This window comes from Anas platyrhynchos, chromosome 2, assembly GCF_047663525.1.
Source record: "Anas platyrhynchos isolate ZD024472 breed Pekin duck chromosome 2, IASCAAS_PekinDuck_T2T, whole genome shotgun sequence".
NCBI classification, from domain to species: Eukaryota; Metazoa; Chordata; class Aves; order Anseriformes; family Anatidae; genus Anas; species Anas platyrhynchos.
In genome coordinates, this window is record NC_092588.1 from 130482819 (window position 1) to 130510163 (window position 27345).

The following is a 27345-nucleotide window of genomic DNA, read 5'->3' on the forward strand; positions in this document are numbered from 1 at the left end:
CAAGTGTTTGACTAAACACATTTTGCAGTATGACCTCAATGAAAATGTTACTCCCTCCATGTTATGTTTTCATGAGCTGATAGTAACATTTCTACAAATTCTGCTTGGAGCCACTAAGTTCAACACATTAGCTTTCTGTGACAGATTGTGTGATGGTACATACTAAATCTGAAGTTAAAGGTTTTCTCTATAGTCAAACCTGCTCCAGTTTAATTAAAAGTGTAATTTCAACTCTACGAGACAAGAGATATGATAAGTTTTCTTCTATAATTCAATTCACACTTCACAGACATTTTTTAAGTCATTTTCATCTCAGGTTAAATCAACAGATGTCAAGGTTGCACTGAATGCAACCTCATGGATGGATTAGTTCAAACCATTTATAACCAATATGAAACTACACCGATAAAAATTGAGTGTGTTTTTTTTTTTTTTTTTTACACTGATAGGGCTGGTAGCTGTAGCAAAAATAAAAAAATAAAAAAATAAAAAAATAAAAAAATAAAATCAACAGGGTGAGATATGACTCAGACGACATAGTGAAGTGTGGAAATTTGTATGTCTAAAAAGGAGGATGTGGAAAAGGTAGCATAAGAAAGTAGAACAGCATTATCTAAACAGCATAACAAAGATTTCCAGCTTGTACCATCTGAACCTTATTTTCACAATTCCTTGAACATGCTTTCACTGTTCTATTTTTTATTCTACTGGCTGTGTCAAGTATTAAATAGTTTAATCCACCTACTCTTTGGTATTGCATAGTTTTTGTAGCTGAAATGCATAATTAGGCTTTGATTTGCAGTTTCTAATTAGTAGCAGAAGCAACATCTAACAAGCTGTAGTACAGAACTACCATATTTATGGAGTCAAGAAGCATAATAATTTAAATTACTCCTATATATTGTTGGATCCTAAAATTGTAACCACTTAAGAAAAAGATATGAACATACTGTAGGCAAATCACCAAAAACCATATGATTATAATACAACTGAAGTTTTAAAAAATCAAATTTAAAAATTCTTGTTTAAAAATCTAGACTTGAAAATCACTTTGAAAATCTCTAGTAATATAAATTGAGATAAAAGAGTAATTTCTTCAAATATATTGCTCTAAAAATATAGCAGATGCAGAAGGAGTCATGGGATGAGAGAAGAAGTTATCAGAATATATATTGAAAGTTCACAGTATTAAATGAATGGAAGATCTTTTGAGACATAAAAAGAGTATGCACACTGTCAGCATAAGAATTTCTTAAAACTCCCCTACCAGAGGAACAACTCCTAGATCCAGCCTGAGATCAGCTCCTATGCTGAGGCATGGGGATAATTTTACCTCCCAAAGAAACTTGTTCTAATCTTTAGCTGCTGGAGAGGGGTCAAACCCTGATTTACAAAGTTTTTTATTCCCTGCAATGTCTTTTTACTAGTACTGTTTATTTAAGCTTGTTCTATTCCTTCTTGAACTTTGCTAAATCCATTGATTCAAGGACTCATCACTCTCAATGCAAGTTCCTTTTGGTTTGTGTCATAAAAAGGGATAAAAGAGACGATCTGAACTGCTAAACTATTCAGCTATTCAGTTTACTTTTATCTGGTGTTTTTCTAAGGTAAGCAGAGCTAAGTTTTAAAACTATCTTCAGGCTAAAGTGTTTATCCCTGTACCATTTTTTGTCATATCTATCTGACCTCTCCATAGTCTTTCAATATCCTTTCTGAGACTAAGAATTATAATATCATAGCCAAGGTCAGATTGTTGATTTACTGGTATAGCAGCATTATAATGTTTTCCTCACTACTCCCCATCCTATTCTTTATATTGGAAATATCTTGCTTCCTTTCTTGCAACATTAAACAAGATCGTGCTCATTAAACCAGATTTCATCAAGCTATACTCAAAAACAGACAGGCCTATTTCCTGAGTTAATACAGGTAATTTGGAACCCTGTATGGCAACTTAGAAATTTATGTACAGCTCTGGGGGAATCTAAAGTGATCTTTTTTTCCTTCTACAAAAACAAGGAATAACTACTGCTTACAGATCTCCTACAGGCCTTAACTATCAAGCCAAAATAGTGCAAAACATGAAGAATACATGAGAATACGTGATTTCCTAGTTCTGAAATAAAGCCTTGACCTCCCCACTGGGACAAACAGGCACATAGGCTTTTCCTTTTATATAATTTGGTTCATCCATAAATAAAGCCACACTGAGAAAGAAAGAGAAAAAACAACAACAAAACACCACTTGTGATTCAGGTCTCAATGAGGAAAAAAAAAAATAAAAAATAAACTATTTTGAAGAGGGCAGGCAGCTGGAACTAGATGTTCCACAGGTATCAAAGTCCTAAGTGTCATCTCATTTTTTTACCTCATGTTAGCGCTGTAGAAAATGTTCTCTGGATCCTAATATGTTTTTTCTTCACCTAGGTAATAATTCTTAATTTACTTTTTTCTGTCTTGTCTCATTTAGAAACAGCTCTTTACATAAGAATTGAAGTCAACAGTCTTTGTATTCTGACAGATAGGATAGAAACCCCTTCCCAGTATCCTCCACAACACTGCACAGTACCTATAGTGCAGTTTTAACCCATACAAGTTAGTATTACCGTAGCTGGCTCAGACATCAGCAGTAGCATTATTATAGCTAGAGAAGAGCTCTTTGCAGAGCTAAGCTCCAGGCAGCTGTGACTATATTCTCAGGAGTACCTATGGCAACCAGGCTAAAGGGGGCTCACCTACAGTAAATTTGAAGTAATTCCTTTCAGTTAGTTTGAAATAAATCTACTCACTTTTGATTAAGGTTAAAAAAAAAAAAAGTTCCCCTTGCACAGCTGAATACAGCTGCCTTGGCAGCACCAATCTCAGTTTGAAAGCTCAGTTTATTCATCTTTAGCTGGAATGAGCTGCATTTACATTGTTAGGAATGACTTAATTATAATCACCAAAGTTTTTCAGTCTTTCATGATGCATTTAACATCAAGTTATGTTCACACCTCTTACTACCAAGCTGACTTCTGAAATATTTACAAGCAGAAAGATCATCCCATTTGCTCCCAAGAGACATCATATTCATCAGAGGAAGAAGGATGTCACATGGATGACACTCTGCTCTTGTGTACAGCTTACTGTTTGAATGCAACCAGAAGTCTGGTATGAAACTATGCTGCATTGAGGAATATGTGGAGAAACACCGTTTTTTTTTTCCCCCACATTTACCGGCACAATTTTTGCTTTCTTCTGCTCTTACTGGTTCCAGTAAGGATATTTGGGATTCTCAGAGTGGGGAGAAAATAATGTGTTACCACAAATAAAAGAGTGATGTCCTGGCCATACTGGCATACCAGGAGGAAAAACAATAAAAATATTCACAGTAATCACACGTAGGCTATGGTTGTTATGAGCTTTGACTGCAAGCTTTTCAGGAGCTGTTTCTCAGCATCTGAATTGCTGAGAACTCATTACCTAGAATAGTGGTCCGTTTCTTTATAACATTATTATATGAAAGTTCAGTTCTCCCTGTGCTATCTCAGGTAAGATGCAGCAAAAAGAGAAGTAAATAAAAGATGCTGTAACCTCATAGCCCTGTAAAGCAGTTTTACCATTGCTAGCAACAGACTGTAAGCTTTGTACAGAATTACAAGGTGAGAGGACTGAAGCTTGGCAGGCTTGCTCTGTCTGAACTTTTCTTGACCTGTTTCCAGCTTTATTTACTTAGTTTAGATGTGACAGCAATTTCCCTGGTTGACCAGTTGTCTATGGTTAATTTATTTTACTTTTATCATTGTATAGTGCAACTTCATGTATGTATAAATACAAAGCAGAAACAAGCAGTTATACTATGCAGAATGAGGTATTTACGTGTATGATTCCAACATGATGAAGTAACTCAGAGGATGTCAGGCATGGTACAACAGCAGAGGCCTCCAGCAGTGAAGACAAGATGTGAGGAAGAGGCCCTAAGCACAGGATGCTGGAAGAAAAGGGCACAAGCTAGCACTAGAGACCCCGTAGCTATAAGCCACTCACTGAGCTGTAATAGTTGAAGGTCATTTGAAGAAATGGAGCCCTAGCCCTGGACAGAACTGATTATGGGGGTAACAAAGAGAAAAAGAAACCTAGCTTAGGTAAAGGCATCATGCAGAAAACTCAGGTCTAACAGGGAACAGCACACCAATGTGGACATAGCAAAGATATAAAAACATGTCAGCAAACGTATGAAAATTACTCCAAATAGATGATAGAGCGAGGAAAAAGAAACCATGGACACAGACATCACATTCACCACAGCAAAGAATTCCAGATGCTGATGATTCACCATTAATGCCCTTTCACTGCCAGCAGTATGAAACTGTCAACCTCAGCACCCAGGGGAGCAATGGAGAGGCAAGTATAACAGAAAAAAAAAAAAAAAAAAAAAAAAGTCTACAAATGAGGAAGTGTGCATATAACAATTTTAACTGCATTGTTCCTTTTCCCATAAGCACTGTATCTAGACTAATAGTGATTCTTGGACTGGACTGTTCAGGTTTTAGTTATATTAAAAATGAATTCATGTCTCTATAAATGGGGGATGTTTCTTCTGAAAAAAAAAAAAAAAAGACAAAAACAACAACAACAGCAAAACACCTCACTCTAATTGGAGTAGTCTCTATTTCCACCAATAGCTGAATACACAGATGTGCCCATCTGGCTAATTTAATCAGAAACATAGAAAATATGAATACTCTCAATTAAGATGAGCTATGATAATAGCATTTAAATGTATTGTGATACAGACAGAAGGTAAGACAAAAAAATTCTGTGTACATTTTCATAGAACACAGCAACACAGATGGACTCAATTATATCGAAGTATATTACATTTAAGTCTGTCCACTAACAAAATTGCATATCACACATAATTAACATCTAGTATTTATTGTCTTGACAGATTGTAGAAGCCAATCTCTTAATATGATTCAGAGAAAGTACTGCATGTTTATTTAAAGCAATTAAGTACAACTCAGTAAGGAAAAAATAGACTGAAAATAAAGAGGCACTATAAATTCTGCCAAATATCATATTCTCAGCTGAAACAAAATGGCATAAAACCATTGATTTCCATCAGGGGGTGATCTGTTACAGGCATAATGACTCATGCTACAGGCAACAAAACATTCTCCAGCAAACTCTGCGAATCACAGAATTTCTAGGTTGGAAGAGACCACAAGATCATTGAGTCCAGCCTCTGACCTAACACTAAGTCCTCCACTAAACCATATCACTAAGTTCAACATCTAAACGTCTTTTAAAGACCTCCAGGGATGGTGACTCCACCACTTCCCTGGGCAGCCCATTCCAATGTCTAACAACCCTCTCAGTAAAGAAGTTCTTCCTAATATCCAACCTAAAACACCCCTGGCGCAACTTTAGCCCATTCCCCCTCATCCTGTCACCAGGTACATGGGAGAATAGACCAACCCCCACCTCCCTACAGCCTCCTTTAATGGACTTATAAAGAGCGGTAAGGTCGCCCCTGAGCCTCCTTTTCTCAAGGCTGAACAAACCAAGCTCCCTCAGCCGCTCCTCGTAGGACTTGTTCTCCAGATCCCTCACCAGCTTGGTCGCCCTTCTCTGGACTCGCTCGAGCACCTCCATGTCCTTCTTGTAGTGAAGGGCCCAAAACTGAACACAGTACTTGAGGTGCAGCCTCACCAGCGCCGAGTACAGGGGGACAATCACTTCCCTAGACCTGCTGGCCACACTGCTTCATATGCAAGCCAGGATGCTGTTGGCCTTCTTGGCCACCTGAGCACACTGATGGCTCATATTCAGCTGACTATCCACCAATACTCCCAGGTCCTACTCTGCCAGGCAGCTTTCCAACCACTCATCTCCCAGCCTGTAGCTCTGCTTGGGGTTATTGCGCCCCAGGTGCAGGACCCAGCACTTGGCCTTGTTGAACTTCATACAGTTGACCTCAGCCCACCGGTCCAGCCTATCCAGATCCTCCTGCAGAGCCTTCCTACCCTCGAGCAAATTGACACACGCACCTAACTTGGTGTCGTCTGCAAAATTACTGAGGGTGCACTCTATCCCCTCATCCAGATTATCAATAAAGATATTAAAGAGGACTGGCCCCAATACCGAGCCCTGGGGAATGCCACTAGTGAACGGCCTCCAGCTGGATTTGACTCCATTCACCACAACTCTTTGGGCCTGGCTATCCAGCCAGTTTTTAACCCAATGAAGCGTACACCAGTCCAAGCCACAAGCAGCCAGTTTCTTGAGGAGAATGCTGTGGGAAACGGTGTCAGAAGCCTTGCTGAAGTCAAGGTAGACCACATCCACAGCCTTTCCCTCATCCACCCAGTGTGTCACTTTGTCATAGAAGGAGATCAGGTTCATCAAACAGGACCTGCCTTTCATAAACCCATGCTGACTGGGCCTGATCACCTGGTTGCCCTGTAAGTGCCATGTGATGACACTCAAGATAATCTGCTCCATGAGTTTCCCTGGCACTGAGGTCAAACTGACAGGCCTATAGTTTCCCAGGTCTGCCCTCCGGCCCTTCTTGTAGATGGGTGTCACGTTTGCTAGTCGTGAATCAGTCTCTGATAATATTACCCTATTATTGGCTGTTCCCCTGCCTCTTCTTTTTTAGTGAAAGTTCAAGACACTGTTCTAAAGTATGGAGACAACTCATCTGCTTCAGCATAACAATGACTAGAAATCCAAACAATGTCTTTAAGAGGTGGAAAAATTCATATTCTTTTGATTAAGACCACAGTTGATTGGTGACACCCAGCACATAGGTTTTTGTACTGCACAAGTTCCATCACAGAAGAGAGGTGCATCCTCTTCTTAGTTTTCATTGTATCACCTAATTTAGTGTCCTTTTCCTAATCAACAACTGCCTTAGGAAAAACAGTAATGTAACACATAACTGATGACAGGCAAACACATTGGAAGAAAGTGATGCAGAAAGTTACATTTATTTTTTTTTCCTGAGCAATAAATAATAAAGCCTGTATTTTGGCTATGTTCAATAGCTGCAGAATTAACTTATTAAAATATATATAGTTATCAAATGTCTTGAATTCCTTGGGGGTTCATTCAAACTATCCCTGATAACAAGAAGAGGAGGAGCACACAGAGTCAGCAGCCCTTCTGATACCAGTTAGAAGGACTGGAGAGCATGTAAGAAAAGTATAGATGGCAGAAATAAAATGTTTATATAAATTTCCTAAAGTACAGAATTCAGGTTGTCAGAGAACCTGAGAAAAATTATTTTTATCCTGTAATTAAACCAAATGTTTTATACACAAAAATCATATATCGTTTCTGCTCTTAGCTGTATAATTGTTTTGTCTGGTAAAAAGTTAGATATTAACCTAACCTAGAAGGTACCCTCTAACACAGGGAGACAAGAATTATATAGTTTTTTTCTCTGGGCTGGCTATGCCTCGGTTTTCAAGGCTGAGCTATCTGCTTTTCCAGATATAAAATTGTCTAGAGGGGATGTTTCAGTGCCAGGCATTTAGATCCACAGATAGTCCAATGCTACTTCTGGGTAAAAAAGGTATCCCTTTTTTAAGGGATACCTTAAAAAGGGAGGGAGGAGAGGAACAAAGATTTGAAGATTCTGAATCTGTATTTGACAGTATTGAAAAACAGAAAGCATGCTGCCACTGATTGCTACTTGATTTCATTGTAAGAATAATTACAAGGCCACATACTCAGCCTTTTTCCAGCTACAAAAACATGTCAGTTTGTCATAATCCTTTTCTAATTAGCGGTGAACATTTTGTCTTTGAGTTGCTGACTCCACCTTGATGACAAGTAATCGACTATAAAGCAAAGCTTTCCATAGCCTTTTGGTCTGATTTCATCACTGCTCAAAGGCAGGAACTTAACCAAGTACTTGGGAACCTCAAATGCTCTTTGTGTACTCAAGAGACCCCCTCAGGAGAACTTTCTTGACTTGTTTAGACACTCAAGACATCTAAAGAAATCTAAAATTTCAGGCTTTTATAGTGCATCAGAGGGAGATAATAATGGTCTTTCAACAGGGTAAGAGTGGCTTTGCTGGCCTGTCATTTTGCAGGAGTCTAGCTTTAGCCTGAGTGCTTGGTCAAACACTTTAGTAGTGAGGTGGGGAAGACATTATTAGCATTCTCCTGTGGCTTGTGTTGGTCCTGTTTCAGTCACCACAGCTGTTTCCTCTGCTGCCTCCCTGCATTTCCATGCTTGCTCAAATCTTCTATTTATAAAAGAGAAAGGGTAAAATTTCTATCAAGTATCAGGAGAAACCCAGCTCTGTGCCCAAATAACATTAATAATCCAAAACTCCTGAGATAAAACCATCATCTTCCCTTTGTTCACAACCTGAAATTTGCACAAGGGTACTGAATACATCCCCAGCTGTCTGCAGAACTGGCAACAAAGTCAGTTAAGGTTCTGCATACAGAAAAGAAGTCAGAATCTGCTGCTTAGCTCTCCAAGCTTCATTTCTAAAACTGCCTTCCCTCCACAAGGAGCAATTTGAGTAAGTGGTTTCTCTGTAGGCAGTCTTCAATAGCCTTGTCAGGAAGCAAAAAGCAAAACAAACAAATGAAACAAACAATACAATGAGAAATAATGGCTAATAAACAGGGAAATGCAGCAATCTAATCTGATTCTATTTTCTATTTTTATACACTGGGGACCAAATCTAGCAGTGACGTGAATTGGTTAAGACTGAAATCCATTCTAATTCTTATCAAATCATTCTCAGTGAATCAGAGGTGCAATTGGGAAAAAAAAAAAAAATGCTATCTCATTGAATATACACTTCCCAGCAATAGAAGGAGTGACGTTGACACTTTTACTTACAAGGCTTTTCTACATACAACATTCTATAACATTGTAACAAAACAAAGATAAAATATGTACACATAAACACATATATAAAAATTCCTATGTATGCACACAGATGGTAATGCATTTGTTATAATTTAAAGAAATCATGGCTGTCCCCAGCCACTGGCGCACCTTACTTAGACAATCTGTGTGTGGTTTATGAAGAAATGCATGACATTGAACTGTTAGGATACCAGCAGTACCAATATTTTTTTCAATTTTTTACATTTTCACAAGTTTTATGGAGAAAAGAAGCAGAATTAAGGTGTATCCCATACTCTGTCCAGGCTCTACTTAAATCCTTCACCCATCTTGTGGTCCACTACTGTAGCATAGCTAGATTTAGGTACTGAAACTTTACTCATAGGGCCAGCCAAACGTAAAATAACTTCTAATTCACAGCTCTTGCCCTAATCAACTAGACAAATAAGTTTCTTTCTTTTTTTCTGCTTCGATATTTGCTGACAATCAATTTAGTTCAACAGAGGGGTGGAGGAAGACAGCAGAAAATGGTGCATGCTGCCACCAACTCCCTTTGGGGTGTGCGTATCGGCATCTCTTCTGGGTTCAGATTCTTGCCAGTGCAGTTCTGCTGCATATCTGTGTTGCCTTCCTCCTCTAATCTCTCTTCAGTCGTATACTGTGTAATGATCATTTCAATCTCATTTCTACCTCCCTAATAACAGCATTGTATTCGAGCAATAAGAACATCATATCTCTTACCATCTTTATCTCCAGTGGCTGTTGGAAATTCCTTTTCTGGTGGAGACTTGGCAGGAATTAAGCAAATTTGATCCCACTCATGAATGAAATGTTTCAATGTTTCTTCCTGTAGTGGCCAGTTCTGGGAATCAAAATGAAGGTGGTTTTAGTTACAGCAGAGGGAACCATATTTTATTTTTTTTAATCCCATTTTATTTCCACTTTTTTTTTTTTTTTTTTTTTTTATGAATCTTTCCTATTTCATATGGCTAACATGTGGGTTCAGTGTTCCAAACGGTAACCAAGATATTCTCAAAACTGGGAAATTTTTTTAACCTTCTGCCACAATACAATGTTCTGCCATTGGATTGCCTTTGACTTTCAAGGCAAATAGCCCATTGTTAGATGATCTATGCTTTGCAAATTCAGCTATTTTTAACAATGACAAGTTAGATGATGAATAACAGGAAAGATATGAGAATTTCCTCCTATGAAATGAATGAATATGAGACCACCTTCTCTAAAAATCTATCTGTATAAAAGCCACACACTTACTTTACCTTCTTCAGTTTACATTCTAATATTCTAAAGTTACTGTAACAGTACTGGGAACATTTCCACTAGTCAAAAAGCTGTAACATCTTAATATCTCTCTAATGAATGCTGACACCAAATGTGTTGTATTCCAGCAGAATACAGGCTGTTTTTAACAAAACAAGTTCTTTCAGAGAGAGGTGAAATCTGGGCCCAGGTTCCTCATACATTTGTTTGATTGCATTTTGTTTTGTTAATGCTTCTCTGATAACCAGTTATAAATCTATCCTTACATGCATTTTACTAGTAATAGGCAGCCTTATTGAATTAGTAGTGAACCCTTTTGCTAAGTTGCCTCAGGAATCACAGAATCACAGAATTTCTAGGTTGGAAGAGACCTCAAGATCATCGAGTCCAACCTCTGACCTAACGCTAACAGTCCCCACTAAACCATATCCCTAAGCTCTACATCTAAGAATTATTTTTAAATATCTCTTCAAATCAAAATACTTCTATTACACATCATCTCTCTGACTGACTGTTGTGTACATGTTCTTTTGCTCTGTCATACTCACAGTTTAGGAAAGGAGATATTGATCAGTACCAAAGAGACCAATGTGACAGGTCTTACTCTTTAGTGTCCTTTTCAAATCTCAGACTACAAATTGCCAGCCAGGCCAGCCACTGAATAGCATGCATTCATTCAAGGACTTCTAATTGCTTTTACAAGTATCATTTGAAGTAGTCAGGCATAATAATTTCATTGGATGTTAAAGCACGGTCCTTTTTGATTTAAAATAGAACTAAGATGTGAGGGAGGAAGAAGGGTCAAATTATTTTCATATAAATATATTTATTTATTTTTTTTAAAGTTTTGTTTAAAATTTCAGCCAGCAAGGAAGCCTGAACCCAAAGAAGATTTCTAATCATAGTTTTATTGAACTCATGGAACTAAAGTTATTGCTTAAGTGTTTCCTCTCATTAACACAAAGATTTAATTGACTTTGGTTCAGATTTGTAATCTGCTGTAGGATTCTTCTGTTAGGTTTATTTCAGTCTTCCTACACCTGAGTGTTTCTCATAAACCTTTTGCATCCAAAGTTAATAGTGAGGAAAAACAGCTCTTAGGTCTAAAGGGTAAAAAGTATATATAGTGGTCATTAAGCCAATTTTTTTCAGACCTATGTAATATTACATATATCTATATTCTACATAAAAATTGGCTTATCTCTTGATAATGCTGAACGTCCATGACTCCTACTTATATTAGAAAGAGCGTCACAAAAATCATGCTACTTTTATTAAGATGCCATATGCCACTGGGCTTACTCAGGGCACCTACACAACAGAGGTACAGGATTTGTTACACTTTAACCACCAGATGTTAAAACAATGCTGCAGTTGTTTGAGTTTGGTAGAGTAATTAAAGGACTCTGGTGACAGAAGATCAAAGAAAACTACAGCTGTAATCCCTCCTGCAGAATGTCACCCACAGGCCAGGTGCATGGAAAGCCAGCTCAATCTCTAACCCAGTTGATTACTGTATATCAAAATCAAACCATAAAAAATAAGGGTTATGTCTGCCTCCACTCTTTACCTACATGATTCTTTCTAAATAACAACCTTGCTCAATGCTTAAAACAGGCTATCTTCTCAACCTCAGTTTAATTTACTTTTGTTTTATTTAAGAAATACTAATTCAATTTCCAAAGATGTGAAGCTTAAATTGTACTGTGCCCTAAAGGCATCATATAAAGAAATTGAGATAGCATCTCTGCCTTTTGTGTAACATTCCTGTTACAGAAAGACACCATATACCTATAGTTGGTGAAAAACTTTCAGGGCATTTTAAGCCTGTAGATTACAGAATTTAAACTATGTTCTTTCATATTACATGTTTTTTGTTTGCTTTGTTTTGTTTTCTTTTGAAATTAGGGTACAATGGAATCTGGACTAAATAGTTTGGGCTAAATAGTTCAGAACTTCCTAAATCCACTTTAAATGTTTTTGTTAAAGAACAGAGATTAATAATTAATTACTATTAGAAAAGTCCACTCCATGAAGAAATACATAGTTACAGGAACACTTACTAAAGAATAACAACAAGAAAAAACACCTTTCCCGTTCAGTCCAATTTATGAACTTAAAATAAAATCCTTCTGACTTCATAATATCAATTAAGAAACCTGTAATTGATTATAATGTATATATATATTAAAATATATATTCAATATAATAGTTCTCTGCTGCCCAACACCTTTCATTAGTTCCTTTTTGGATAAAGGCTGATTTATACGTCCCTTGAAAGGAACTGTCACAATCACACTTATCAGCTTCCTAAATAAAATTGTTTCCCACTCTAATTGGAAAAAAATGAACCATTTTGTGACAGTTATACACAAAGACTGTTGCCTTTCTTCCCATTAATTCACCTAGAAATATTAATAATTTTCTTTTTAATCTATCTCTAGTTCCTATTTAATGGGGTGATATAAGCTAATGAAAACAGGAACTCTTACCTTTTCACCCTCTACTTATTATTATTAATCATAATACTTCATTCTTACATATAAACCAGCCAATAAGAATATACACTCAAATAACACTTATTCCATTAAAATAACATATGCATAAAAACAGAACCTTCAGAAAACATCTTTTAAATTTTCTTCAAAACAGCAGGCTGTTGGCTGTTGTTATTTTTATGAATGGGGTAGAATTTCATGGTCATTTTCCACTTCATTTCAATCCAAACACAGCTTATAAATACATGGGAATGCTAAGCCTTTGGATGGATTTACACATTTTCATAATGTTACACAAGCATACCCTACTAAGAATTTTTATAGCCATCCAGGCTGTAAAAGTCACCTTCTGCCAAAATATATACATATATAGTGAAAGATTCTTAATAAACCGCCCTTAGTTTTTATTTTTTTTTTCAAAAATTCCAAGGCAGAGAATACAGAGTGATCAACTTCTTATAAGGATTTTGTCTTTAATTCTGTAGAAGAAGCAGCCTGCTGTTTTAATGAATAACCACTAAATGGCTGCTGCGCTAGTGGATATTGATTTCAGCAGGGGCTACTCGTCTCCTAGGTTGACATTTAATATCTGTTAAAGGGATTCTCCTGCTGAGTGACTTAAGCACAAGCATTACATTAGGACTACAGCCAAGCTTGTTGGGATTAGTAATTCTCCTTGAAAATATCTTTCAGTCAGCACTATGAAAAGCCAAAAGCAAGGCAAAATTTTGATTTGGTAAAACTGAAATGAATGGCTGTAGATTATAGAAGTGTGAGAAAACCTCAACATTTAACTCCTTTCTATAGTTTTCTTCATTGCACATGAGGAAACAGACCTCCTGATGAAAAGCATCCTGCCCCCAACAGCACTGCAAACACACTCTGCACTCCCATGTCACTTGCTATGACTGTGTCAATATACCTACATAAACTCTCCCATTCAAATTAAGGATGAGAGCTGCCTTGTTGTATAAGAAAGCAAAGAACCCACAAACAGTACAACATGTGCAACAGTACAACATGTTTCCTCTGTTTAAATCAAGAGAGAAACTTCAATTTACACCAGTTTGTTCCTGCTTTTATTATATTTGAAGTGTGAATCCAATCTCAACCTGAATTTCTTTAGAGTTTAGAAGTTTTGCTTTAGCTTTTCTCTCAGTTTTTCCCTCATTACTTACTAGCAATCTGTATATGTTCACATCTATATCTAAAATCTAAAATAAAAATAAAAAATAAAATCTAAGCTATAAGAGCCTATCTAATTTTAGTGAAATTTTATCAATTTAATAATTTAATTTCTGCTCTTTGATCTTTGATGAATCACCCAACATCTGGAAGGAAGCTTTTCAGCTGAGGCATGCTGGCACCCAGAACTGGATTTCTTCACCCTCAGTGTCTGATTTCCAGCATTTTTTACCATCAGCCACAAAACAGAGATTATCACAGTAAATTTTCCCATTTTCACCTTAGAACAGAGAGAGTAAAAGAGAAAAAATAGTTATGACCTGATCCGTGAACACTTCAATCCATCACTGAACATGAATCTTTGGAACAGTTTTGACATAAATGATAAATCCAGAAACTTTGAGGTAACAAAATCCTAAGGATTGTGGGATACAATAAAATAAATGGAAAATAGATTTACCTGAAAGATAAGAAACCATTTTTTTTTCATAGTTCGGTGGAAGAGCAAGTATATAGATCTCCCATATTTGAGGTAAATGATGAACCACAACTGTTGGGTATTACAAGTGAAAGACATCACAACTCAACTTCTCTTTTCATTTGTTTTGTGAGCCATGAATCCTACCTTTGATGAGCTTGTCTTTACATTTTTGTTTGTTTGCGCTACATTTTGTTTCCTAATTATGTCTTTTTTCCCCAGAGGAGTGACTGGGTTAGGTGGAGTGCTCTGGAAAGGGGCTGGTCTGCTCAAGGCAATATAGGCTGCAAGTTAGGCTGGGCAAAAGAGTCACAGCAAAGACTTGGGAATTGGGCGCAGATAGATGGTCCCTCAGAAGTGTCAGAATCCAGATGTCACTGTGCATAGTTTGCTGCCAATCAGAAAGTTCTTCAGTCGGCTGGTCACAGGGATCTTCCTGAAAGGTCCTGCTGTTAATAAAACATTTAGTTTTGTTCTTCCTTTGAACTACCTTATGATTTCAACTTTAAAAGGCTTTATTGTCTGTTTTCTTTGAATTAAGATTGGCTATTTATTTAGTTATTTTTACTGAAGATATCTTCTATTCTTTAAAAGTCTCCTAGGAGTATTCTATAATGCAAAGATCCAGGCAGATCTACTTTAAAGTTGTGGTCACCTTGGAGGTCTGATTAGAATTAGATTAAGCAACTGTCTACTTACTTTACCCAGATCTGACTTAATACCTGCTATTATCTGTATTTTCCTATGTATTTTATGAATGTAAGCTTGACGACTAATTTACAGCTGAGGCTTCAAACTAAATGGCAGGCAGTCTAAAAGTTAACTCGCTATTTTCAGTCTATTCAGCACAGGGTCTCAGAAAAAAAACACTGAACATTGAAATTAAACTTTTTTTTTTTTCCTATCCCTCTCTTTCCACTCTGCATAAGCATGAACATAACGCAGTTTTATTCCTAAAGCTGTTTTATTCATTACTGTGCACTTGTGCAAAATTCGTATTTCGATTATGCTCATGTTACTACAAGCCTAGTATTTTGACTCACTTTGCACTGACATGAATAAAGACAAAACAGTAGGCTATGACAAATCAGTTCTATAGATAGGTTTCTTAGGAAACTGAAATTGTCTTACCTTTTCCAGTATCAAATTTATATATATATATATATATATGTATATATATATATATATAAATAAAACTTTTTCTTTCTTTTATTCTTATGATTGTTCTAATGGGATCTCTTATGTGAATTCTCCCATATCACTGAAGTCCTTTTCAGAAATCTGGATGAAATCCTCTGAACTATATATTGTAATAATCTCCTACAGTTATTTTACAGGTCAACAGGCAAAGGGGAAGAGAAATAAAGAAATAAATATGTAAGAAGATTTGTTTTCTATAAACTTCTAAGATGTGAACTTCTGGGATTATTGTAATAAAATACTGGCAAAATATCTACTTTTTCTTTAGAACAAATAAAACTTCTATATAAAAGCCCAGAGAAATACTGCAAGTGAAAGGGTAAATTCCATTTCTGGGACACACTGTTTCTGACTTTATTTCATTACAACAGTGAATAAATCCTTAAAGAGTTTGATATAAATATATTTTACTGTGTTAAAACAATAAACCCGAGGAGAATTCTTTTTAAAATAACTTACTAAAAAATACCACATCCTAGGTTGAACTGAACTGATGATGACCATGACATCTTTTAGAATAACTCCATTGAAGCAAACGTACAGAGTGAGGATTTTTTTTCCACTATTCCATTATTTTAGAACCAGAAAGCATCAATACAACCCTCATGTCTGAAGACGAGCATGTACACTCATTGCAGCACCAAGTTCAGTTTGAAGTCAGTTATATCTACTAGAAAAAACAATGAACTTTAGGGTAAAGTTGGTGATAACGTAAAATCCACCTCACATCTAAGTCCTAGTGATTCCTTACTTAAAAACTGAGTTACTGAGTGTTGTTTTTTTTTTTTTTGTTTTTTTTTTTTGTTTTTTTTGTTTGTTTGTTTTTTGTTTGTTTTTTTTTCTAACTAGCTTTAAACCAAATCTTGCTGCTCTGCTGTGTTTATTTATGGCTAGATTAAAATGTCATGAACTAATTCCAGAAAGATGACCATGGTAACTGTCCTCAAATCATCATTTAAAGATGTTTTGCAAAATTCATCGTCATCTTTTTCCCAAATATCTCAAGGCAGAAGGCAGGTATGAGTCATCAACTAATGACCTTGGATCAGCTTTACTCTTCATTCAAACCCCCCTCTGGTTTGGAGAAAGGGGGGTTTCTATGCAGGAATGTAAGACAAAACTAGTAAACTTCAATGTATAAGGCCAGATTCTTATGCACAAACTACTTCTATTATGTTAAACTGGTTAAACAAACACACACACACACACAAAAAAAAAAAAGTAGACAGATTGAGTTATTCATTGTGCTGTGAACTGACCACAAATCTTGCACAGTATACTCATTTTCATGTGTTCCCTTTGGACTTTTCTTTCTTCTCTCTTCCTTCTTGTTCTTTTTGTTCTTTTATAGGATTGGGATTTATTTTTATTTTTTAACAGATAAGGAAAAGGATTTTTTTCATTCATATTACAAGTAGGAGGTAGGTGGGAGAAAAAAAATATATGTGTGTGTATGTATATATATATATATATATATATATATATATATATAATTTCTTAGGCACTTCACCAGATCTTTACATAGCAAATGAAACGTTTATCTGAATCCTCTGTGAATAAGGCATCTGCAACAAATAATTAAACTGTATTTTCTATTGAGTCTAAAGTAACAGTAATTTTATGTATTGCCTTAGTTTTACTGAATATTCCAGATTATTTTTTTCTGTTTCAAATGACAATTTCAAAGATAGTTGAAACAAATAATATTTAATTAACAAATCTTCTCAGCATATGAAGGAGAAAGAAATTTATTTTGAAAATGCATGACAACAGAGCAGCACTTGGATATTTACCAAAACCAGTGTTCAATGTTACTTTACACATTTTTCCACAGTTTAATTCTCTGCTGAAATGCACTGCTCTTACAAGGTTTCTTATCTGTTCTTATTTGTCAGTTCTTTCTGGCACTAGTATTTTAATCCAAAAGGCATTAAATCCAATGGTAAGTTTGTATATTTGCTTCACTAAGTCCTGGATCAGACCTTATTTGCACAGAAAGCAGAAGAAAAGGCTTCTGAATTTCTTACAACACTTGCAGTACAAAAGCATCTCTAGGTGTAGTACAAAGATACCCCAAGGGGCCAGATATGATTTGCAGTTTCTAATTATTTGTTCTAAGAGAGCTCTACATCTCTCTTTTTATACATACATATATATATATATATATATATATATATATATATCCGTGTAATCTCTTGAGAGCAGTTCCCAACATGAGCAACACTCCCCAATTTTCATAACATTTCAGAAATGTGCTGGGCTATTGCCCCTTCCACCTCTGCATCCTCAGGGCACTGCTTGTCTCAAATTGTACTGCTGAGAGTGAATTTGGCCCTGAGCACTATGTTAACAATATATTAGCTAAGATCCACATGTTATAACTCAAACATGGTGAATCTCTGTTTTACAATCCCACTGTGCCTGTGGGCTTCTAGCTAAGCACTTTGCCATCTGAAGTGCTCCTTCCATTAGCTATGGAGGATGAATTATTTTTTCCTTTTCTTCTTCTTTTTTATTTATTTTTTTTTTCTGGTGGTATGTAGCAGCTTTGTTGTTTTTTGTTTTTTTGTGTCATCTTCTGGCATCCCTCAGCAGTGGAAAGATACAGATTTGTTTTTATGTAGTAAGGTTTCTCAACGAATAGTTTGCTGTATGAGGGTCACATGAGGATCACAAATTGCTCCTTAGTGAAGCTTTCTTTGCTCAGCTGCCATGTAAATATAATATTTCTAGTATCTCTTTTTATGTTTGTCCTCAGAGTTTGTGTGCTGTTCTTTTATATTTGATCTTGCTGGGTTAGGAAGCTGGAATCCAGGAAGAATATACACAGGTGCTAATGATGGGTTGCCTGCACATTCCTGGTATTTTTTTAACAGAGGTTCTCAGCATGTTTTGCAAACATTAATTAATTACCCGTTCTGGAAGGAACACAAACATTACAGTCTAAATTATATAGCCGAGGAAACTGAGGTTCACCTAATACCAAGCCCTAGTATTTGCAGAGGCAGGGTACCCACCAGTTCTAGTTAACTGGAATTACAAGCCTTCAATATCTTGAAAACACCTTCCCAGAAGGCTATCCACAAACAACACAGCAGATCTGGAAACAACCCAAGAGTCCTGATTCCCTGCCCCTACACTCATCAGATCATTGCCTTCCCACAATTAAAAGAAAATTAAACTGACAGAGACAAACAGCATGAACAGTATCAGACATCTTCAGTAACTGGCCATGGCCAAATCAATTATTGTTAGCAGGTGTTTTAACACGGACTAGCTGTTGCTTATTATCATAGACTGTAATGCTTTTCTATTATGAAGAAGAAACGTCAAGAGACTGCCATTAACTTTAAAAGGAAGTAGAAAGTAAAAAAATTCTGTCTAGTCCAAAGGAAGGAGGAAGGGATGGAAGGAGGGAAGAGAGGGAGGGAGGGTTTTTTTCTAACCTCTCTCTACCAATAATATTCTATGTTGGTGGTAAAATACTTTGCGTGAAATTTTGCATATAACAATATTTCAGGATAGGGTAATATTAGTTCTGGGCACAACTAATAGATAAAAGCACAAGTAACTCTTTGATACATGCTGAAGGGGCCTCTCCATATAATCTTACAACACAGCAAGACATATATTCTTAAAATAAAGCCTGTTTTGTTGTTATTGTTTGTTGGAAGAACTTTTTATGTATGCTGCCATGGATATTGGGGCTCACAGCATCCTTTTCTGATCTCTTTCACTGTGTGGTGATTTCATCCACATTTTCAAGCAAAGCACACTGAACATACCAAATAAGCCCAGGGGGAAAAAAAGGAAAGGAATTTTGTCTTTGTGTGTATTTTTTACATCTGATGGTGAAGGCTTTTTGATGTTTTACCATTTGATTCTCATCTGATGAAGTGGTTCCATGTTTTGAATAAAAATTGCCTTCATTTTTCATCTAGCAGCAGTACACAAGAAAATAAAATATTCATCACAGAGGTATTGGGATATGTAATGTCTGCATACCCAGGTTTTATTCCTTGTTACTTTGCTAGAGATATAAAAAGGTGGTAAATATGATTTGAATATAGATGCTCATATGATTTTAGGGATATAAGTTGTTTGAAATCTGAAGCCATTACAGTATGTAAGGTTTCGTAACAAACATGGTTTAAACACTTTTTCTCACTTTCAATGTACTTCTACTATACTCACATAAAATTGTCTCTTTGGAGAGAGATGGGGTTTTTATTAGGCACTTTTTTCCTTCCACATTATCTCTTCTAACCTGTCACTGTTTACTACTTTTGCAACAAATCAAACACATTATCAGACAGATATGCAGACAGATTCTGCAGCACCTTTTCCCTCCCTCAAACAGAAAAACGTGATTTTAACAAGGGATGAGCTGCAGTAACCTTCCTCACTCCTATTTGTGTGGGGAGTCAGGGAAGGATTGGGGGGGTTGTACAGAATGAAGGTTTTTATTAAAAGCCAAATTGTATTCATCCATTCAGCTTTTCAACCTGATATTTGTAACTAAATGCAGTTGGAATGTAGAAGTTATCTCTCTGCATGTGTGAATTTAAATGAATTCTTGTGCCATGGAGAACATTAGTTCATTATTTTTTTTCTTTAATTTAAAACCCAGAAATCCCTTGAGCTGATATTTTGGTCTCTATGATATGAACTCTTCAGGCTAGATAGCATGATATCTATGTCTTGCACAGCACTGAGCACACAGTCAGTTTTAAGCAAATAGTAAATAACAATAGCACCAAATGTTATGCACAATGAAATACCATTTCCTGGCTTTAAAGTGGAACTGGCAACATTTCAAAGGTCTGGAGGTTCTGTCTAGATAAATGAGTTGAGTCAAAATAAAACTCCAGAGACCTACTTTTGAGCAAATCCATCTCCCCAGTATGTTTCATGCCCAATTGTGAAATCCAGACTTCAGGATTTAATAGCTGGATATGAATTATTTCCAAGTTTTCAGTACCTCAGTTCAGCCAATTATGATGAGAATATTTGAGCTTATTTCAGTGTTACAGGAATATTTTCTATCACATTTTTTAATGTGAAAAAGTTTTGAATCTTGGGAATATGTACTTTGTTGTTAGTTTCTTTTATTGAGTCCATGGAAGAATTGTAAAAAAAAAAAAAAAAATACATAGACAACAGGAAAAACAGATTTTCTTTATAATTCCTTAGTCACTGACTCAGAGACAAAACCTATGGCTGCTATCCGGAAACTAACCAGAAAAGAAATAAGCAAAAAAGACTGCATGTGATGTGCTTGACCTCCTTTGTTCTTGTCTAAGTATGTGCATACAATTTTTGATTCTTAAAATGTATTCAAATTCCACACTTTTACTTTCTCTGGTTGTGGAGCAGTCTTGAAATATCCTAAACATCTACTGTTATCTCAACAGACTGGCTTTGGTATGAAAGAACAGATATTTCCTTCCAAATTTTGCACCAAAACTCAAGTATAACTCTGAACTTTAGATCCACTTACTTTTTTCAGAAACTTTTTAATCATAGCTATCATAACCAACTTATATGGCTGAAGCTCACAAAGGCTCACTTACCATGGCCAGTAAGCACTGTAAGACCTTTTCTTTTTTATGATTAACCATTTTCTGGCTGACATAATCTTGGTTTATTAAATTCCCTACTCTCTTCTGACAGGCACTAACTTAACCTCTAACCAAGCATCCCCCCCGATGTCTCCAGTGAACCATTCACATCATCTCCATCATTATCTTCTACAGGAATCCAATATAATACATACTCCCTCAAAAATATCCTAAGTTCTACACCATTTGTCAGTGACAGACTTTTTGCAATCTCATTTGTTAAAAGGCATTAACCAAAGAGCTAGCCTTTCCCCTAATGAATTAATTATTATGATTAATCTTATTTCTTACTTGGATTATTTTATTGATGAAAAGTTATAACATTTTCTGATTCAGTCTGTTGTCCATGCAGAATGTTCTGGATGAGATCATTTTAATTTTAGAAACATAGCAGCAAAATGCAGTTAACTTAAGTGGACCGATATCTTAATGAAAAACTACAGAGAGAAAGGGAAATCTAGGGGAAAAAAAAATAGAGGTTGTTACTGTCCCAATTCATTGTCTAAGTCATTTTAAATAGCATGAACTGTAATTAAAATAAAAATGCAAAATTGCTCTTCACTTAACAGTGAGTTTAGAAAGCTGCACAAAACCTACATGCTGTCCAGAATGAATTTTTATGAGAATGAATATATTTAATTCACCAAAGCTCCTTTGAAAAACACAGCCTGAGCTATGTTATTTTACCCATGAACAAGTGAAAGGAATGTACGAAGGTTAATTATGAAGTGATTTCACATCTGAAGTAAATGATATTTATTCTGACCTATATTGGATAGGTACTAGGAATATATGACACTGATATTTTCTCCTGCATTGGGGATCAAAGCAAAACTAAAATACAGTTCTAATCATGCTCTCAGCCATCAGAACTCCTTTCCACAGGACTCATGCACTTCCCACATTTCTACTTCTGTGACAAAATGCCAAAGCTCCAAATACCATGAAAAAAGGAGCAAAAGGTCCTCAACATTGTACAGGTTGCATAACAGAAACAGAGTTGACTCAAGCAGTTTCAGGACCACAAGAGAGTTCTGACACCTGCAGTGGGAAAACCCCTGAGCCCAAAGCATTTCGTAATCAGTGAGAAAGACACCCTCAGATATCCTTAAGGCAACCACCCTGGGTACTCCGTACTCCAATAGTTTTACTGAGCACAAAGCATGAACAAGTTATATATATATATATATATATATATATATATATATATATATATGTATATAAAATAAATAATTAAATAAAAAAGCACCCTCCCCACCCCCCCCCCCCCCCAAAAAAAAAAAAAGTCTAATTCTTTGCTGTCTCATTATTGTGTTAAATTAAGTCAGGCGTGAAGAAGTTCATAAATCTGTGGGAAATTCTCACAAGCGATGAGGGGTGAGGGGACGGGACAAAGAATTGTAACTGTTCTAGGAGAAAGAAGAAGAAAAAAATCTGCATGTGCTTGAGGCTACACTATTATTCTGAGTGGTAGGACTGTGCTGTATTTTACTAACCCAGGTGATACAAATTAGGAGTAACTGAAAACGTCAGCTCCTTCATGCGCTTAGTGGATCATGATGGCTCCTGGGAGCCCCACCTTTCTTAATAAAGCATCTCTAGTGACACAAGGCAGATGAGACTGAAAGAACAGTAGCCTGCACAAAGGAAAAATTCTCTTTCTTCTTTTTCCTCCTTTGCATACCTATGCAGAACCACAAGGCATAAAACAACATTTGGATAAATTATTTTACTATGCAGGATACAAGAATAGGAAAGGGCTGAGTAAACATGTGCAAAGAATAAAATTCCAAAGCCTGGAGTCATTAAAAGGCCCAGCCTCCCCACTTCATGTGTCTGTATATCATTTCCTTTTTCTACAGGAGCTAGAGTCAGTACCGTGACTGTCAGTATAGGAAATTGGAACAGGCGCATTACTGGACAATTGTTAGCAGCAATTGTCTGAGCTTTGTCACACAGGCAACACACTTCATGGAAGAAGGCTCCCAGCTTTTAGGAGTTTCCTAGTTGGCTAATATCACAACATTAGGTTCATAAAGATCTGCTTTTTTTTTTTTTTTTTTTTTTTTTTTAATAGGAATTGTATTTATATGCAGAAAGAAAGAAGGTTTTGAGAGTGTGGGATAAAGGTGTGTTTATTTTGTGCCTGATTTCTACCATACAAAGGACTTTGTGTTACTTGCGTAGTCACACAATAGCCTGGAAGGTAATAGAAAACCCCTGAATAGAAGGAAAGAGAACGGCATTAGAACAGGAAGACAATCAACGATTCAAGTGAAATACAAAGGAAGTACTGTGAAGGCCTGGTCAGTGACCTTGACAAAGTTTTACATCATCTATATTTGATTCAGCTTCATGATTTATCTGTTCTCTGAAACAAAATGGCTTCAGTAATGTTACTTTGCAAAAGGAAGTGTGTAAGAAAGAGAAAGGGGAGGTGAAGAGGGTAAGTGCTGTCCAAACTAATGGGTAAAATTTGCCTTTTCTTTTCTTTCTTTCATTAGCATGGACCATGCCAGCTACAAAGATACTGATTGTGTTATTTTGAAGACAGAAACATGATCACATAACACTTGCCAGTTGAACCTTGTTCAAAACCACCTAGATGTTAGGACACCAATTCACTTTTAAAATCACAGGCCTCCCAACACAAAATAAATCCAACAGAATGCTTTGACTTCATCTAATAAATTTTTTTGTATATGTACAGTGCACTGAAAACAGAGGTAGCAGAAAACAGAGGTATACTGTGGCACCACTTCCTTTGAAGATGCATTGATTGAAACCACAGCTAGCCAGCTAGAACAGAGTTTGGAGAGCTGTATAACAGAAAGCGAAACCAAGTTCAGTCAGAAATCTCTTTTATGATGTCTATGTCATATAGAGATTGCTACAGCTTTGGCACTTGCGCTTCCTGAAATACTTGATTTTATTATAATTATTAATTCGCACATATTAACAATAATGAAGAGTGGAAGGAGGGTGGACTTTTGTACCCCAGAGTGCCCATCAGAAAGCAAGCTGGCACTATGTACGTAGGACATCTCTGACTACCAGTCTGTTGAGGTCTGACCTTATTTCTGCCAGACTTATCATTTTCTGAATTAAATTCTGGCAGTCAGTTTGGCAGTGAATGGAGATGGAAAAGTTGGTTCTGGGCCAAAATCAACTTCTAGGTCAATTAAACATGCTATGTAACACAGCCTGGGGGTTTCATTCAATCTATTGTAAATACAAACACCTAGAGAATTCCTCTCAGAACTGGGGTTTCAAAAGCAACTAGTCAACCCCAGTTAAAGAGATGAGACAAAAGCCCTGCTTTCTCAGTTTGACATGAGCAAGTCCTAGGTAATGCTGCAAACACTGCCTGCTATGTGACTCCTGACCTTCATTCTTTGCTGCCTTGCCCCAGTACATTTTCCAGAATTAGCATGAAACCTTTGTTCACTAGTTCTTTCAGATTTAGAGCCACTGCAGGAGCAATGAGCTGATCTGTTCTTTCATCTGTCTTGTTCATGGAAAAGTACTGTATTCTTTGACTTGTGCTAACTGAGAGTTTTGTTGTATGCTTCAGCAGCCATCCAAACTAACTCTATCTCATCATGAGTACTTCATGCTTAAAATAAACTCCAATGGACAATGTTGTGTGCGACTCCTATGTTCAGTCTGCAAAATCAAATCTTTCTTGTTAAGACAAAATATTCAAAAATAAAAGCTTGTGGATCTTGTACTTTTCCACTATCAAGAAATAATGGCATACAGATGCTCGCATGTTCCTGTCTGGAAATGTTGTAGTTCTTGTGAGATACATTTAAAACATATTTAAGTTTTTGCACTCCAAAACTTTGTGAAGTAAGGAAAAATAAGAAGATTGGCACATACAGCTTGTTTATCTCAAGGGAATCTCCTGCAGCTCTTGTTCACTGATTTTATATGGCAGAGCAGAGGAACCTCTGGATCATGACACAAATGCCTTGTGAACGTGTCTGAATTTTCTTCATGAAAACCAGGGCACAGGAAGAGCTGTAGCTGGTAGATGCTTCAGTCTTGTTCCAACAATGAAGCTGGTCCACATCCAGACTCAGAAGCTACAGTCTTGGCATATCTACATTTTCAAACCTTAATCATCAATGGAAAGCCAGTATCAATATCCTTCCTGAATCTAGAATGAAATGCTTTCTGAAGGAAGGTTTGTTTGTTCTTTATGCTAAAAGTTGCTTTTAAGCTCTTTCACATTACCTATCCTGACTTCTAAGATGATTTGGGTTGACACTACCCAAAAAAGGTCATGAATTAATTTCAGAAAAGTCTATGTGAAAGGCTAACTAGGTGGAACAGATTTTCCAAAAGAAGTGAATAAGTCAGCTAGCTACCAAGGTTTGCATGCTCCTGCTCTCACCAAGACTCAGCAAAACTATCGTTAAATTTAAAGAGCATGTCAAGTCTCTTGAGTGGATGATTTCATTAAGTATTATCCACCTAGATCTCACTGAATATAAGTACTTAAACATCTTTGTAAATATGGCTTTATGTCTCTGCTGCCTAACTACAATTACATCACAATCACTGCTACATAGCTATAATTATATGAGGTAGTATCTCATGAATGCAGTTACCCATTAAAAAATGATCTGGACTAATTGATGTTTATATAATACATAGAATAGGTATATCTTCTTCTGTATGGGAATGGAATCAATTACAAGAGTAAAAGACAAATCTGATACAATTTCATTCACATTAAATAATAATTAAAAAAAATTATTTGCCTTAAAAAGCATGGGTTACCTCACTTGTGGATATGTACAGACTCCACCATCATGTTTTATTTCTTACTATAGAGAGGATTAATAAAGCTTATAAAGCAGAAAGCCATGGCTGTAATTATTACAAAATGCAGTCCCTGCCCTAACGTCTTGCCTTACAGATAAGAAGCTACAAATTCATTTTTGTGTTTAGGCCAGAATGAAATAAAAATGCCTGAAAATGTGTGGTTGTTTCCTAGGCTTCATCCCAATGGTCCTGAGGCATGTCCACTGAAGCACATAAATTTTACTGCATCCACTGCTGTCTCCTGTCTCTTTGCTTGTGATTGCTAAAGGGAAAAAGGCCCACAGCTCAGTCTTTCTGTTTTATAGTTTTCACATAAATTTTGCGAGTAGTTTAAGCTTGTTTGTGAATGGCAGAAGGTGAGACCTCAGCACAACCCTGCTGCTGCTCAAGGGTGTAACACTGAGCAGATGTGCAAGGAAATCAGCTGAGACGGGAGCAGATGAAACCATTGCAGCAAGGTGAAAGATGAAGGTGAAAGGCCACTGGGCAAGAGCTATGGTGACATAACAAACTAATGCTGATCTCCAGCTGTGCACTGCCATCACTCTGCAAACCTACTGGAGGATTTGCCTATGTGAACCCCCTTATATGGTTTCAGCCTCAGTGGGCAGTCCCATAAAGGAAGATATGAGTTTTCAATCACCCTTTTTTTTTTTTTTTTTTTTTTTTTTTTTTTTTTTTTTTTTTAGTCTTGACAACATGATTGTTGATATGCTCCTGGAATACTGGAATAGTATAGTCTGTGAGGAAACTTAGGAGCAAGCCCACACTCAGAGCAGGGACAAATTTGATCTTGGACATAAACTGTAAATTAGGTCAGGTTGCTCAGCAGTTATAAATGCCCAAAACATGTGAACAGAAATTTAAAATTAATAATAATAATAAACAACCATGGAGCTATTTTCTAAGAGGCTGCTTTCTCATCCTTTAAATATAAATAACTGCTCACTGTGTCTCTCATTTTATTTCACAGGAATCCTCCAGCAGAATGAAGAGTCAACTTTATATGCCTGTTACTACTAAGGGCTTGACCTTAGAGTCCTGGAAGAACTAGGTTGGGAGATTAATGTGCACCACCCATCCTAACTTTAAAGCCCAGTGAATGCAAGACACCTTACTGTGAGGTAAATTGCAGTGTGCTGCTCTGCCTGAGACAGATCATGGGAAGCTCTCTCACAGCTCACCTACAGCACCTCATCTCGGGGTGACTCATGTGTTAGTCAAACTGAGGTAAAAACATGGCTTCTTTAGCATTTAATTAATAGCCTTAAATTAAGCATACATATATATATAAATGTTTCAAATAAGTGAAACAGGTGTGTACCACACAGAGAAACAAGACGACACCTGCCTCAGCAACTTTGCTTAGGCATTTCAGGCTGCTTTT

The 27345-nt window shown here is 36.5% G+C and overlaps 1 long non-coding RNA gene across 6 annotated transcripts in view; it reads right to left on the reverse strand.

Annotated features, from left to right (window-relative positions):
* LOC106015582 (uncharacterized) overlaps positions 1–27345 on the reverse strand; it is a 320191-nt gene that overhangs the window by 161533 nt on the left and 131313 nt on the right. For 4 of the 6 annotated variants that reach the window (XR_011807004.1, XR_011807003.1, XR_005263736.2 and 1 more), the window contains one exon: positions 9604–9724. This is a non-coding gene — a long non-coding RNA (uncharacterized lncRNA). Of the gene's footprint in view, positions 1–8831; positions 9521–9603; positions 9725–27345 lie in introns of those variants that run through there. The other 2 variants (XR_011807005.1, XR_005263738.2) reach the window with 1 other exon arrangement.